General features: G+C 46.0%; 1 protein-coding gene across 14 annotated transcripts in view; it reads right to left on the minus strand.

Moving 5' to 3' along the window:
* FAM110A (family with sequence similarity 110 member A) overlaps positions 1-15,862 on the minus strand; it is an 897,957-nt gene that overhangs the window by 424,886 nt on the left and 457,209 nt on the right. The gene's annotated exons all lie outside the window — the stretch shown is intronic.

Genomic DNA, 15,862 nt, shown 5'->3' on the forward strand with positions numbered 1-15,862 from the left:
TTATCGTTCCCGAAGGGGAGTCAGCTGACCAGGCTGGTCAGCTGACTCCAGCATTGCTGGGGATTGGCTGGGCGGCTGGGGGACGCTGCTAGAGCGTTCCCCAGCATAAAAGGAGCTGTCTGTCAGTTGCTCCTTGTCTGCTGTTGTGAATACACTTGTGTTAGCGCTCAGACCTTAGCTCAGTGCCCTGGTGTTGATACTAAGGATTTCACACCTTAGTTAGGATTGTATTTTGATATTGTATCTGTGTTTTGACTTCGGCTATCCTTGACCACTCTCTCGCTCTACGTTATTGTACCTTTGCCTATCTGATTCTTGTTGCCGACCTCTGCCTGATTTCTGATTACTCTTCTGCCTTCCGTTCCTGTACTGCTGCCGCCATCTCTGTTGCTGAACCCTTGCCTGTCTGACCTTTCTCCCTTCAGTGGAACGTCTCCCACTGGAGGGATATCTCTGAGGCTTGCCTCTCCGAGACGCCTGCCCCAAGCAGACGATTACTGCTAGGGGTCGAGATTCCTCACTCTGCCTGGTTAGAGGATCTCACTCACGGGGTTCCCATTCAGAGGTAACCACACCTCTGAGGAATTGCCGTGTGGTGGATATTTCCACACTTCCATGATATATTACTGTCTTTATTGTGTTCTTTTGCTGGTGTCCAGAGGTTAGCAATATATCGGATTATCGGTGATACTGCAGATCATCAATAATCGGGTATATATCTGCATTCTTGGTGATACTGCAGATCGCCAATAATCAGATTCTCTCTGCGTGCTGACACCGATCGTTACACTTAGGTTTCACTGGTTCAGAACGTGAGCGCCTCTATAAGTCTATGATAGTGAATTAGGTAAGCAAAACAGATGTGAAGATGCTATTATTTAACTATTATTGTAAAAAAAAATAGCAAGAACTTTTGAATCAGGCTGATACCATTTATTGACTAACTTAGAAGAATAAGAGTAAGCAAGCTTTCAACTGTATAGCCTTTGTATAGATAATCTGGTATAGATTTTTGTCACGCTGGCCAACTCCAACCTCAGTATGTTTATATAATTCACTATCTGTCTAATTACTGTACAGATCTACAGTCTTACTAAGTTCATTTTATTCCCATATACATCTGTAAAAATAGATGACAGATCTCATTAGAAAAATAACACCGTTTTTTTTCTTGCAAACTTCAAACAAGGAATAATCATACCAGGACCTAAAACTCGAGTAAATGGTGTGCTGACTTTATCCACTTCAGTACAATATCGTTACAGTAAACCTCTGGCTATAGTAAACTCATTCCCCAGGACCACAGTGTGGACCATGTGCCTGTATCAACATACAATCAGGGAAGTAACTAGAAATAACTAAGCCCCCCTGCGAAAATTTGGATGCCCCCCCACCCCCACACATACAGGTGCCGAAGCAGGGGTTTTGGCGCACAGAGCTTGCCACAAGATGCCCCCAGTACAGATAGCCTGGTATAGGTGCCCCAGTATAGCCAGGGATAGGTGCCCGCCCCGAGTATAGCTAAGGTATAGCTGTCTGTCCCCAGTATAGCCAGGTATAGGTGCCCCCAGGATAGCGGACCCCAGTATAGCCAGGTATAGGTGCCCAAAGTATAGCTAGGTTTTGGTGCCCCCGGTATTGCCAGGTATAGGTGCCTACAGTATAGCTAGGTATAGGTCCCCTCAGTATAGCTAGGTATAGGTGCCCTCAGTATAGGTAGGTATAGGTGCCCTCAGTATAGCTAGATATAGGTGCCCTTTTGGGGGGCAGGAGGGGTGGCAGTACATCAAGGAAAGCCTTGGCCACCCACAGCGGTGGGGAGGGGGGCCCACTCCCCCCATCCCTCACCTCGGTCTCTCCCTTCATCGCTCTCCCTCTAGTATTAACGGCGGTAGGAGCAGCGGGCAGGAATGCGGACATACCTCTCTCATGCGTTCCACGCGACAGAAGTTCTCTGCAAGCATCTGACGCTACTTCCTGTTTATCAGGAAGTAGCATGAGGTGCTTACAGAGAACGCCGCATGGAACACATGAGAGAGGTATGTCTGTGTTCCTGCCCACTGCTCCTACCGCCGATTAATACTGGAGGGGGGAGCGCTGAAGCGAGACCCCGAGGTGCCGAATAAAAAATCGGATCGTATAAGAAAATCGGAATCGCATATAGTGTGCAAGAGGCCTGTGTTCAATGCATTAGTGCAAAAATGTAGTTTTGAGTGCAATCCTACTTAAAGACTTTAATGCAGGTGGGTGGACAGGAAAATGCTTGCTGTTTTTGCCTTTTTTTGCATTTTGACAATCTTTCTGGACTCATAACTATGTGCATTTCTGTTTTTTGCGATGTCTTATAATATAAAAACCCTGTTTAATAAAATATGTTTATAAAAGACTGTAATGCACAAACCTAAAACCAACATTTTCCCATGTTACAAACATCTCTTCCTTCGGCTCGCTGAGAATAAATCTCTTGTGAGGAGCTACAGGTCTGCGGTGCTGCAGAAACACCAGTGGAGACGGCGGCGAACAATATATGGATGGTGTTGGCTGCACTGATAGCGATCTTTATCTAGCTTGTATAATGAGGGCAGATCTCCTTTCACACGGATTACATAGTCACTTATCAGCAGGTAACACATTGCTCTTGTGTCAGCGGTGTTAATCTAGACTCCCATCGCTAGGCCTGGCTCTGGAAGAAAGGTTATTGTACCTATTCAGGTCTGCTTGCCTAGCCATGTTTTCTCATAAACAGGCAGCGATGCTCATACAACGTACAGGAATGTAACGGAGAGAGAGAGAGAGAGAGCAGCTGCCATCACTTATACTGCACTCTCCTCCATGTCTCCTGACGGTGCGCTGTGTACGCAGGCAGGGAGTTTCGTTGGTGCATGCTGTGACACAGGTGACAAAGTGGCACTCCGCCAGCGGCAATCTTTGCTGTGCACAGAAAACATAAGCTGCCAATATAAATGCAAATAGAAGGGAAGTTCGGTGTAAAGGAAACAAACTGTAGCTTTGCTGTCGGGTGAGGGGAGTACTAAAACATGAAGCATTAAAAAAAAATGAAATAAAATAATATGAAATAAAATGGGTCAGGAGTAGGGTATACATAGATTTACTGAATGAATTATCTACTTCACTGACACACTTAAGGCCGGTTTTGCGCCACGCTGCAAAACCGGCGTTAGCGGCATTGAAAACAGGCCTCCGGGGATTACCATGTTAATATACGGTAATCTCCTTCTGCCGAACAGTCAATCAAGAAGTGACGCTCGCTTGCGCTCACTTTCTTTATCAGAAATAGAGAAGTGCACAGAAGCGTATTGTAAAAACACGCTTTCACGCATGTGCATCGCACTGTCACAATTCTTTAAATCCCTTTGTCGCCATAGACTTGCATGACTTCCCGTCCGCCTCCGCAGAGGTCACATGGCAACGCAGGTATGCACTCGCGGCGGCTTCAGGCGCACTGCGCAGCATACTGTATGAAAGCACCCATAGGCTTTCATTGACATCGAGCGGTGAGGGGTGTTAAACTTACCCACCGCAATGCACCAGTGTGAAAGGCCCCTCAAAGAGGATCTGTAATTCAAAAAAATCCCACTGGGGGATACTTCTCTCGGGAGGGGGGGGGGGGGGCTTTTGGATCCTAAAGAGGCTTCCCCTGATTGGCAAGAGCACCCTCTTGTATTTTACCTTATAAATCAGTGGAAACATGACAGTAAACACCTAATCTGCTCTTTGTTTTATTGTTCTCTGTTTAATCTGACTGTTATCACCTCTGATAAGAATCCCCGACTGAGCACTCAGTCTAGCTTTGCTATGGAAAGATTATAGCTGAGTCTGTCTTCTTTGGTGTCTTTTCAAGCCCAAGCCTGACCCCTTGTGGCTCTGCTATAATTATTCCCTGCAAAGCCAGACTGAATACTCACTCCGGGATTCTTATCACAGCTGATAACAGAAACTTTTAGCAGTGAGGATGAAACAGAGAGCATGGTAAGTGTTTTCTCTAATGTTCTTACTGATATATATGGTAAAATACACAAGAGTGCTTCGTCTTTGGTTCCCTTTAACCTGAAGGAAAAGTGGCTAGTACGCCTGGGCAGGATCCCGGAGAGGTAAACATATCATCCCTTGTCAGGCTAGGATTCAGGGGAGCCAGCGCTGGATTGCCTGCAGCTGCAGGGACAGGGCAGCCTCATTGGGACCCTGAGGCTTCCCCTTCCCGAGGTGAGTACCCCCCAGGGGAGTTTTTCTTTATACAGAGTCTCTTTAAGGAGAACTCAAGTCTAATAGCATAAAGCCTATCTTTAAGAGCAACTTTACCGAAATAGAATAATCCTATAATCCTAAAGATAGTAGTAGGGGGGAAAAATAAATCAATACATTGTAAAATGAGAAGTTAAAGAAATAGACTATAGATCAAGAAATTATTAATATTTGTTACATAATTTGTTTATGTTGTGAGCCATCTTTACAGTCGGCAGACAAGAAACACTACAGACAACACTTACAACATAACCACTAACAATGTGATAGGCTAAAAGGTGTGTACTGTATATATGAATAGCGTACTGTTGAGGCTGTTACCTTTGATGTAGGATTTGAGCTTCTGACCAGGGTTTGTACGTATCCCGGCTCAAACTAGTACCTAAAACCAGTAATGAGTCTTGGGCAAGGCGCCCTAATAAACCTGGTCGCCTGTGGAGCATGCCCTAGTTCACTGGGGTGAGGGTATTAGCTGGGGAAGACCTGGGGGGCGTCGCTGGCATAGATACCACCCCCTTTCAACCACAAATTTACCGGTCTGTCTGATCTGTTAGATCAACTGAAATTACGATGGGACAGCCATGTTGGGGCATTAACCTTTTGCAGATTTGATCACCATGATCGAACCTATTAGGGAAAATTAGCCTAATGTATGGGCACCTTTACACGGGTACATGTGCATCAACATCAATTGCACTGTCTCATCTTCCAGATAAATTGCCAAAATTCAGTATAAAGGACAGTGGTGTAGCTACAATTCATAGGGCCCCTCCAGCGAAACCTTGATGCACCCCCCCCCCCACACATAATGTTCACGCCCCTTCCCTTGATGGCCTTGGGACCCATCTTACAAGGGTCATATAACAAGTGTGTCCATTATGATCTTTACATCCATAACAAGTGTAACCACAACACACCTGATCTGCAGTACAGTCCCCTGTATGGGAGGAAGGGAAGGTTAGTAGTTGGGGGGCCCCCACAGCTCTGGGCCACCTTGCAATAGCAGGTGCTGCTCCCCTCTAGTTACACCCCTGATAAAGAACTTCCTGTGAACACACTGACTGAGATGGAAAAACAGGTTTCATAAATTTCAAAGGTACATTTTCTTTCCCTTCTATTTCTGTACAACGTTCTGTTCCCATCACACCCTACAGTTATTGAGACAAATGTTGCAGCATAACAAGTGTAACCACAACACACCTGATCTGCAGTACAGTCCCCTGTATGGGAGGAAGGGAAGGTTAGTAGTTGGGGGGCCCCCACAGCTCTGGGCCACCTTGCAATAGCAGGTGCTGCTCCCCTCTAGTTACACCCCTGATAAAGAACTTCCTGTGAACACACTGACTGAGATGGAAAAACAGGTTCCATAAATTTCAAAGGTACATTTTCTTTCCCTTCTATTTCTGTACAACGTTCTGTTCCCATCACACCCTACAGTTATTGAGACAAATGCTGCAGCTTTAGTTTTTTTTTTTACTCCGGGGCAACGCAGAAGATTTATTTAATAAGGAACAGTTTAAACGTTTTGTAGAGAGGATTATGCAGCGGTGTAACACGCTAATTGATTTGAACTGGCCGTTTATTAGTCGCCTCCTCGGTGTTCGGATACACCAGTAAGGAGGAATGATGGGTCCAGCTGAGAACATCACTTAACCTGCAGTTCATTGCTCTGATATTGTGAATAAGTAATCCAACAAAAGACTGACATGTCAATTTACACTCAAATTCTCTCCAGCTAGAAAAAGGAGGGTGCCGCGGCGTACATTAAGTGTCAGATTTCACACAGTTGTCAATAACTCTCTGCATCCGCCTCAGGGCCAGACTGCACTGGAAATTGTGCAGGAGCAACAGAATCGTGGCACACGCTGATGTCCTCGGGGGTGGCTGAACAATGGCTGCTGAGTCCTGACAGCTCCTGCAGTGGTCATTTCATTTTCAAGGGAAGGGGGGATGTAGAGAGGAACGTGTTATACTGTGTCAGCCACAAATAGAAGCAGGGAAGGGAAAATATAGACAAAAGCTTTCATGGCCAGTTTTAAGTGCACCTGTCAGGAATGAGCATATCATGCAGGGCAGGAATTTCTGCAGATGCCACGCAGAGTGTGTTTGCCACTATAGAAAGGAGGCTGTTACATGGAAAAGAGGGCTGTGAATACAATGTACACTGAGTGGCCCAAAAAATTAGACACCAATTATTTGAAAGTAAATGAGTTCAACAGTGACATATAGTGACGTAATGCAGAGTAGCTTATATAAGGAGCGCTCAGCTTTGTACAACGTAGTTATCTCAGAAGTTAATGTCAAAACGGGTAAGACCAAAGATTTAAGTGACTTTGAATGATGCATGATCATCAGTGCAAGAAGAGCTGGTGCTAGCATCTCTGAAACAATGACTCTTTTAGGATTTTCTCGCCCAACAGTATCCTGGGTGTTTAGAGAGTTGCACTTGAGAAAATAAACTTCACTACTCTGGTTCGAAAAAGGCTGGTGAACGAGATAGGTGAGAGTCGAGTAGCACGCATAGTCCACAGCAACAGAAGGGTAACAACATGATAAATAACAGCTCAATACAATGCAGGTGCATCACATAGCATATCCCAACGTACAACAAGATGGATGTTGCGAAGGATGGGCTTTAGCAGTAGGAGACCATCAAGAGTGCTGTTAGTATCACAGAAAAATAGGAAAAGATGCCTGTTGTGGGCCCAGAAACATTGACATTGCACATTGTCAACATGCTCGATCGGCCACAAATTGTTTTGAGGAACATCAATCAGAGTGTAACCTGCTTCCATGGCCAGCTGAGTCCCCTGACCTCAATCCAATTGAGCATTTGTGGGACAAAGTTGAAAGATCACGTCAAAGCCACCATCCAATTTGACCCAACTCAGAGCTTCCATTATGTCAGCATCGGCCAACATCCCTCATCAACAGTATCAGCATCTTGTTGAGTCCATGCCAAGAAGAATATTGGCTGTGATCAGAGCTAAAGGCGGACCAGCTCATTATTAGAGGGTGTCTCTTATTTCTTGGACACCCCGTGTATAATCTTAGTTACCCGGCACCTCTGGGGATTGGTAAATGCTGGATGAATGTGGTTTCTGGTTGCTTTAGATTACTTATTAAAAATAGGCATAACTAATACTGTAGTATACCGTATACTATATCCACACCATAAATTATGTATTAACCACCCTGGCGTTCTGATTAAATCGCCAGGGTGGCTGCGGGAGGGTTTTTTTTAAATAAAAAAAAAACTATTTCATGCAGCCAACTGAAAGTTGGCTGCATGAAAGCCCACTAGAGGGCGCTCCGGAGGCGATCTTCCGATCGCCTCCGGCGCCCAGAATAAACAAGGAAGGCCGCAATGAGCGGCCTTCCTTGTTTTGCTTATATCGTCGCCATAGCGACGAGCGGAGTGACGTCATCGACGTCAGCCGACGTCCTGACGTCAGCCGCCTCCGATCCAGCCCTTAGCGCTGGCCGGAACTTTTTGTTCCGGCTACGCTGGGCTCAGGCGGCTGGGGGGACCCTCTTTCGCCGCTGCTCGCGGCAAATCGCCGCAGAGCGGCGGCGATCAGGCAGCACACGCGGCTGGCAAAGTGCCGGCTGCGTGTGCTGCTTTTTATTTCATTAAAATCGGCCCAGCAGGGCCTGAGCGGCAGCCGCTGGCGGTGTTGGACGAGCTGAGCTCGTCCAGACCGCTCAGCTGGTTAATGCTGAAATGCAGTAATTAAAACCAAATGAAGACAAAGAATACCTAATGTAGCATAGCACACAGGCAGAATCGCTAGCGTTGCGAAAAAAACGCATGCATTTCTGCCCATAAAAAACGTGTTGTGACGCCTTAAATATATGTGATATCGAATGTATCATAAACCATACAATCAAATTTCATTTACAAAGTCCTCTCATTCACACTAAGGCCTAGTTCACACTGGCAGGAAAAAAATGAATTTTGGTTCACGGGTCCTAACGGATCCAATGTTAACCCCGTTCACATTGGTCTGTTAGAAATGACACGTTCCACACGATCCACTGAATGGACTACAAATTTGGTTCTGCAGCATTTTTTCTGGACTGCTGAGCCCAGCGGAACGTAAACCGAAGCTGAAGCGCTGCATTGGGGGCAATGAGAAAACGGAACACTAGTGAAGTTCTAGACAGCAAAATCCACATAGTCACCATTGAAGGGGATCCCCCCGCCCGCACAGAGTGGGATCCCCCGCCTACATAGCCACCATTGAAGGGGATCCCCCTGCCCGCAGAGGGGGATACCCCTGTCCACATAGCCTTCGCATATTCCCTGCCCCGCTAGCTGCCCAGGGATTCCCTAGTGTGGCAAGATGCTTGTTGTGCACGCTGTGGGTAGCACAGATAACTACCCACAGAGTGCTAGGATGGGGGGGGGGGGGGGGGGCATCTGGCAACCTATAACTCTGGCTAAATACCTGTCTCACTATATATCTGGCTGCACATCTGGCTCACTATATATCTGGCTACCTATACATCTGGCTGCACATGTGGCCCATTATATACCTGGCTGCACATCTGGCTCACTATATATCTGGCTGCACATCTGGCTCACAATATATCTGGCTGCACATCTGGCTCACTATATATCTGGCTGCACATCTGGCCACCTATACATCTGGCTAACTATACCTGGCTGCACATCTGGCTACCTATACATCTGGGTCTTATACCTATACATCTGGCTGCACATCTGGCTCAATATATACCTGGCTGCACATCTGGCTCACTATATATCTGGCTACCTATACATCTGGCTGCACATCTGGCTCACTATATACCTGGCTGCATATCTGGCTCACTATATACCTGGCTGCACATCTGGCTCACTATATATCTGGCTGCACATCTGGCTCACTATATATCTGGCTGCACACCTGGCCACCTATACATCTGGCTAACTATACCTGGCTGCACATCTGGCTAACTATACCTGGCTGCACATCTGGCTACCTATACATCTGGGTCTTATACTCACCATTGGCATGCTGATCCCTCGTCACGTACCTCTGATAGCTTCCCCAGTGTCTTCTTCCATGTCCCTTGGCGGATTTTGCTTCTCCCTCTGCGATCACATGTCCCCCGTTGATCGGCGTTGATGACACCAAGGTCATCGGCGTTGATGACAACAGCGTCATCAACATCTTGCAGAAAACACTTTTTTTACTTAAATTCAATACAATAACCTGTATTGAATTCAATTTAAACAAAAAATTAATTGCAAAAAAAAAAAATGGTTGAAAATTATTGGAAATTAATTTAAACACTTTTTGCACAGAAATCCTGGGGAAATTAAACGCCAGGGTGGTTAATTGCCAGTGTGAACCGGCCCTAAGAGTTAAACTTTCCAGTACAGAATTAATTAGCTTAACTTTAAGCCTAAGCATCAAAGAGTGCTATTAACTTGTGTCAAATTGGATGTAACAATGCGGACAAATGAACGTAAGTGAAAATGAGGCCGTTTAGTGGGTTGTATACTGGAAGTGATCAACAAGTCGTGCTTCCTGCTCATGCACTCACGGGTCAATGGTCTTTGCTATCTACTGATACCTGCGCACACCATCAATTATGGACGATTGTTGGCCACATAGATCCATCAGTCCATATTGCCTACGACCGTCTTTAGAGATCCTTGCACACTGATCGGGCCACTGATTGTCTGCCGATCTGTCTGTCCTCGTTAATTTAAAACTCATTAGAGGCTATGAAACTTCTTTGTGGCTCTACAAACATTATTGATAGTAAGAGGTTCATGAACATTTTAATGGGTCTGGACCTCCTGAGACCAGGCTCCGCCCCCTGAAATCAGTTATGAACGCAGCTGCCTGGCTCATTCACTCCTACTGCCATTCCTTTTCCGCTGCCCCTCTCCGCAAGTCCCCTCAGATCTACATATAAACTGATCTGCCTGGCATACAAATTAATCCTCCATACTTCCCATTCATATAGACTCTCCAACCCTTAGCACAAAAAATCCCCGCCGTTGTGGGAAAAATCCCGCAGTGGGTACGTGCCTTTAGAGTTACACCCCACCCAGGTGGTATGAAGAAGTAGGCGGATGGGGAACAACGGGGGAATGTAGGGCCAGAACAACTGTGCTTACAGCATAGGAGGAGGATGAGGAGGTGAACCAATGACAGATGGGTGCTCACAAAGATTAGCCGGGTGGAGCACCTGGCTAAAACAGCCTGGGGAGAACACTGTAGATTGTAAGTCTATCTGGCAGGCACCTCCTTCCCATGTACCCTTCTTTGCCACTATATGGACTTGTCTGCTGTATTTATCCCTACAATGTTACAACACTCTTTTGTGTACCATTATTGGAAGCTATAATGTCTATGTGTAACATAGTTTAATGCTGTAATGCCTACCTTGCTTGTAAAGCAAAAGAGAGGAAAAAAATCATCTTACTCTGTCAATGTGGTATAGAAAAAGTGCTTCATGCAGCATGGAAGGAATCATGTTTACAACTGGTGCACAGAGCTAAAGGGTCTTTTTTAGTCCTTACCACTGTAGCCCCTTAAACACTCCAATGGGTTTTGGTTCACCATGAGCTTGCTGGGTAGTCTGCAACTCTAGGTGTTTCAAGTCCTACCCCATAGAGCCATATTCATCCATGCCGTGCACAAATCAACCAATCTGAAACAGCCTGTATGCATGTTGGATTATTATGGCTCTGTACAAATAACAAGCTGACACATCATTGCATTCCAGCGGATCTAGAGGCGTGTTTAGCTTCCAAGGACAACAATAGTTAATTTGCATATTTCAGCAGTGATGCACTGGGAGACATCTTGGAGCTCCCTCCAACCTGAATTCTGAATTATCGCAAATACTTTCTGTTTTAAGAAAGCAAACTTTTGTTTTCCATAGCATCTTAGTAAGGGGGCTTTTTGGACCATTGTAGCCCCTTACACACTTTAATGAGGTCTCCATGAGCTTGCTGGTTAGTCTGTACCTTTAGTTGAAGACACGCCCCTTTTCCTTAGATATAGATATCCAAGTTTTTCAGTGTGAAACAGACTGGTTTTCACACTGTGTTAGTTTCTATTTCTCTGCTTTTACACTAGGCTGCTGTGCTGATGCTGTGTCGGATCCTGTGCTGCTGCTGCTATTTCCCTGCTCTTTACTAGGCTGCTATGACGGAGCTGTGTCCAGAGGCGTATCTGGGTAATATGGCGCCTATGGCAAACACTAAAAGTGTGCCCCCCCACCCCACTCCTTTTTCCCTTGAAAGGTGGCTAGGTTAGGGTGCAGAGTGGGTGGCTAGTTGAAGGGTGGCTGGGTGCAGGGTGGCTTGGTGCAGGGTGAAGAGTGGCTGGATGCAGGGTAAAGGGTAAAGGGAGGCTGGGTAAAGGGTGCCTGGGTAAAGGGTGGCTGGGTGAAGGGTGGCTGGGTGAAGGGTGGCTGGGTGAAGGGTGGCTGGGTAAAGGGTGGCTGGGTAAAGGGTGGCTGGGTAAAGGGTGGCTGGGTAAAGGGTGGCTGCCTGCAGGACAAAGAGTGGCTGGGTGCACGCCGGGGTGAAGGATGGCTGGGTACAGGTCAGGATGGCTAGGCAGAGTGAATGGTTGCTGGGTGCAGGCTGTTTGCTGTACCTGTATCCTGGTGCGTGCTGCTCCCCCACCGCTGCCGTAGCCACGTGAGTCCCCGCCGCCATCATGGTTACAGACCACCTAGTGAGCTCATTGGACAGAGAAGGTGCACTCACTACCTGCCGTACTCCAAATGCAGGAAGTGAAGTCACTTCCGCATTTGAAGTACAGCGGCCGGGTAGCTCGAGCGCCTTCTCTATTCAAGGATCTCACTAGGTGGTCTATAACCATGACGGCGGCGGGGACGCCAGTGGAGACTCGGCAGGGGGGGTGCTGCCAGGAGAGGACGCAGAGCGGTGTCGTAAGGGCAGCGGCGGGTGGGTTGGGGGGCGCAACCCAGGATGGGAGGCAGACAGTGGGGAGCAGTGGCATGGGGGCAGGCATGGCGCCCATGGTGCAATAGCGCCCATGGCACTAGCCATGCCTGCACCCCTCTAGATCCACGTCTGGCTGTGTCAAATCCTGTGCTGCTGCTGTTGCTATTTCTCTTATCTTCACTAGGCTGCTATTTCAGTACTGTGTCTGATCCCTGTCTGTTGCTATTTCTCTACTCTCCACTAGGCTGCTATGTCAGTGTGGTGTCTGATCCTGTGCTGCAGCTATTTCTCTGCTCTCTGCTTGGTTGCTATGCTGATGCTGTGTCTGAACCTGTGCTCCAGCTGCTGCTGTTTCTCAGCTCTCCACTACAATGTGGGCGGGGTTTCCCCTTTTTAGCTGAATTTCCATTGGCTGCAGGACTTTTTCCCCTGTAAGACCTGGGTTTTCTCTGACAAACCTGCCATCAGTTTCACACTGGTGGTGAGTTCACTTCCACCTTACAGTTCCTATTTAAATTAAAACCAAGATAAGAATGTGGAACTCCAGGGAGGTAATTACTCATACCTTTATTTTCACTTCAGTTTTTCTTTAAGAATAAAAGAAAAAGAAAAAGAATTAAAAAAAATTCCCAACCCCCCATGCTTATACCACAGAGTTCCTGGAGCGAATGTTCCCAATCCAGCCATCATCGGCTAATACGGCCTCCTGGCCAAGCCAAACATACCAGAGTGCGGTCATATTTCCTGCCGCTTATCCGATCGCCCTGTGAGGTCTATAAGGCACCATTAGTCCTGCCTGAACAATATGTGCCGAATGCTTTGTTCTGAGCGACTTCCAATAAAAAGAGACAAGCAGATCACAAGAGAGGAAGTGGGACAATCAATTAGCTAAACAACGTACTTATGTGAAAGGCTTCCCCTTAATGGTTCTTCCAAGGCGAAGGAGAGACTTGGAACCTTGAAAAAAAAAAGAATGTTCATGATCAATTTATTTCTTGTAAGAGGAAGCAAGCTGTGTCCCAGATTCTCAGCGCACCTTATGAAGGGTGGTTTGAGGGCAGCCTCTGTACCGGATGATTGTTTGCAGAAGGAATATCATTTGTTAAGCTGCCACGTAGCTCACAGATTGTTCCGAACACGCTGAGCTGTGACTTCAACTAGTTAATAGGCTCCCTTGTGAGCAATGCACTGCTATGGTTTCCTGGGCAATAGCTGCACCAGATCTCTTCAAGCTGTCCATTACTTTTCATTTTTAGTTAAAGTGACTTTATAGAACCCTCACGTCCGCGTGGTGCCAGCAAGCTTACGCGTTTCTTGGGTATGTGTATTAAATACTATAGCGGAGAGATGGCCGGCATTGTCCGCAGCACGGCTCGCCCGCAGCTACAGTGTTTGCGCAGCAATATTTAATGCTTGAACTTGTCTTCTCCTTGGAATCAGTCAGACTTGGATTTTGCTGCCCGCAGGAAACCAGTTACAATGAGGGAAGATGAAAGGGATTATAGCAGAGCTGTCTTGTTACCAGGCACAGCTAAAAGAAGTCGCTGCAGACCCCAGCATGGGGAGTAAATTTATCTTCTGCTACTTGTATAATGACAAGAGGGCTTCAAACGCTTCCCTGTAATATGAAAACGGCTCGCGTTCACCTCTGCCTGCAGTGTGAAAGTTTTGCATTGCTTCCCATACAGCAGAAAATGGAAAGCAATGTGAACAGGGTTTTTAGTTTACCAAAAAAAGGAGCAAATTGAAGCAACAAGAGAAATCTGTGAGATGTTTGTCCATCTGCGGTTGGCCTAGCAATGAGCTTAGCGTAAGGGTTTTATAGATTAAAGGAAACCAGAGCTGAGCAAATATAAACGTTGTATACATACCTGGGGCTTCCTCCAGCCCCATCCCCATGGATTGCTCCCAGTAACTTCTGCTAGTTGTGGCCAGTCCGCGCAAAAGAAGTTACAATGGATCAGATAATTTAGATCAGTAAGATTTGCATTGTTTAAAAATAAATAAATATGGCAGCCTCCATATCCCTCTTGCTTCAGGTGTCCTTTAACCGCTTCCAGACTGGGCTAGTTAAAATCTACGCCCTTTTTATGTATGTTTATCTCTCCCAGGCCAAAGATGTTATCTTCCGTATTCGCCACGCACACGCTGCTCCCATCATCTGCGCCGATGCTGCAACACTGTAACCTGCTCGCTCTGCTGTCACACTGACAGCAGAGCTCCGTTTCTTGGTCAGGAGCCAATAACCCTGTGATCACTGTGAGCTAATCACGGTGACCACTGCTTCTATTTGTGAGAAAAAAAGTATCTGGTCCTTAAAGTGAACCTTAAGTCTCAAAAAAAAAAAAAAAGTTTTACTCACCTAGGGCTTCCCTCAGCCCCCTGCAGCTGTCCGGGGTAAGGAGGAGAACAATTGGCTCACCTGAGATGAACCAGCACTCTTTTGGCGATGCATTGGGTAGAGAGAGAGAGAGAGAGAGAGAGAGAGAGAGAGTCTAATGATAAATAAAGTTTTTGTGCTCTTATCTATTTAAATGGTTGATTATACCACTCATGACTGTGGGTGTGGATACAAAATGGTTGTTGTAGCTAATGCTTAAAGGAGAACCAAGCTACAGGTTCATTTTATTGTTTGTATGATTTTTTTTTTTAAATAAAAATTGAAAGTGTTATGTTTTTGGTGGCATGTGACCTTTCTCTAATAATTTGTACATACCCTGTTTACCTCCATGACCGCATTTCCCAATACTAGCTTACTGAGCAAGCAGCCGGTATTTGTGAAAAGGAGATATGGCTGCCTATGTCTATATATAAAATTACAAAAGTATATCATGAAATCAAGGTTGTAAAATTGAGCTTCAGGAAGATTGCCTCTGCTACGATCATGATGTGGTAGATCAGTGCCACAGTACTGCAATGAGAATAGTCTATCTTACCATAAGCAGTGCTTGTTCTCTCAGTGAGGGCAATATGGAATAGCTTCATTTTATTCTATATACCGGTGTCTATTGTTAAAAATGCAATAGCAGTATTGGAACAGAACACACAGATCCAACTAAAACTATTAAATAATTCAAACTTGTAAGACAGAAAGAGAAACAACCGAGAGCCCAAAATGGAGTAGTACGTTATTAAGATGGCTGGATTATTAGTTACAAGGAAATATACTCACAAACAAGGCTTGCCGCAAAAACAAGCACTGTAGAAGCAGGTGGGGAGAATAAACCCGACCTCACTTGGGGTAAGAAGACCCTCTCTGTAGTAAAGAAGGGGTAGAAACAACAGAAGTGGAGGAGCACCCATGCAAGAGGATGTAGGGTGTGCCATAGCAAATGATGCAGATCCAAACGAAGCAGGCACCACCTTCAGTAATTCAGTAGCTCTTTATTGAAAAGTCATTAAAAATGACGTCATGAATAAAAATGGCTAGAGGTGCTGACAGCCCGTTGTTTCAAGCTTAGTAGCTCTTTCTCAAAGCCAGAAGCCATATACACACTGGGAGGAACACTTCCTCCTTAAATAGGTACTTTTAGGACCATTGTAGTCTCTTACGCACTCCAATGAGTTCTGGTTCACCATGAGCTTGCTGGTTATTCTGTACCTCTCGGTGTTACAAGCCCTACAGCATAGAGCCAAATTAATCCATGCCATGCACTG

Source organism: Hyperolius riggenbachi, chromosome 12, assembly GCF_040937935.1.
Source record: "Hyperolius riggenbachi isolate aHypRig1 chromosome 12, aHypRig1.pri, whole genome shotgun sequence".
NCBI lineage: Eukaryota > Metazoa > Chordata > Amphibia > Anura > Hyperoliidae > Hyperolius > Hyperolius riggenbachi.